Raw genomic sequence first — 1,529 nt, 5'->3', positions numbered from 1 at the left:
TAAAAAATGGTACAAAAAAGTTTTAAGAACAATAGAAAAGCAGGAGAAGGTTGAAAATACAAAACGCAAAAATAGAAATCATCATCACAAGAAACATAGACAAAAAAACATTACACACTTACAAAACAAACACAAAATATAATGATGATACAAAATGGTTTCTCCCGACAGTTCTCAACCGATTCCCCTCCCTCTTCCGACGGTATGTTTTCCCCGCTGAAAAATTGCAGCCTAAAAAACAAAAAGGGAAATCCCAGAACTAGACAAGAAAAAATAACCGCTAAAGGTCAGCCCATACCGCATACCCGGCTGACACTAGAGAAATAAAAAACAAAGAAGAAAATGAAACAGGTCGGTCGCGCTCCTAAAACATTTCAATTTAATACAAAAACAAGCATAGGAAAATCTCATGGCCAAAGAGTTGATTGGGACTTGGCTAAAACTTAGTTTAACAATCCGGTATAAACCCAAAATTGGAAAATAAAATAAAAAATAAAAAAGTAATAATAATAATAATTTACAAGGCTTGTAAGCTAAATATGTCATACTGCTCCTAATACGGACACAATGCACTTCAGTCTATGTATATGTCCGTTCCCTCTTGTAGGAAATAATAAGAAAACAGAAGCTGACCCCGGCAGAATAAAACCCAACAAACAAAGTAAAAAATTGTCTTTTCCAGCCCACTGTCCAAAGCCTGCCCCGACACATAAAAGAACAGGACAAAAACGCAGCCCACCCAGTTCGTCCCTTACGTGGCTCGTTTACAAGGTTTTTTCTATTTGCCGCTCTTTGCGGCAAACTGCTGCAGCGACGCACACGGGGACAGCGACGACCGTTCGGGATGGGCCAGCCCGTTAAACTTATCAGCCATTCCGGTTTTGGGAACTTTCTAGCTGGTTCCCAGCCGGTTTTCTTTGGTTTCGGGAACCTTCTAGGAGGTTCCTGAACCGTTTTTTTTTTCTTTTTTCTTTTTTCTTTTTCTTTTTTTTGCCTTTTTCTGTTTCTTTTTCTTTCTTTTTTATTTTTTTCGTTTTTATTTTTCCTGTTTTCAAGTTTATTTTCGTTTTTTCGAAAACAATTTTGTGTTGCACATAAATTGTTCAAAACTTCACGAAATGTTCCTGTTTCAAATTTTGTTCCCAATTTTTTTAAAAATATTCACACTTTCAAAATACTTTCCCGAAGTTCAAAATATGTTTTTTGAAAGTTTTGTTCACAAATTTAAAAAATGTTCTTTATTTTAATTTTTTGTTCGCGTAGTTGATTTTTTATTTCTCTTTTTTATTTTCTTTATTTTTTTTGTAATTTTTAATCTAGCCCACGACCGCCGCCGCCCACGCCCACGACCGCAGCACGTGACAAGGGAAAACGAAACGCCCACGTACAATACATGTATACCCTCAGTGTACAAAAGTATCGGGCCGGTGCGGGCTTGTACAGGGTTGTACGCGCGCCGGTGCGGGCTTCTACAGGGCTGTACGCGCGTTCTCCTCGGGCATAAAAAGACGATTGTGCCCCTCTTCACG

Source organism: Triticum dicoccoides, chromosome 2B (assembly GCF_002162155.2).
Source record: "Triticum dicoccoides isolate Atlit2015 ecotype Zavitan chromosome 2B, WEW_v2.0, whole genome shotgun sequence".
NCBI classification, from domain to species: domain Eukaryota; kingdom Viridiplantae; phylum Streptophyta; class Magnoliopsida; order Poales; family Poaceae; genus Triticum; species Triticum dicoccoides.
This window is presented reverse-complemented; position numbering follows the sequence as displayed.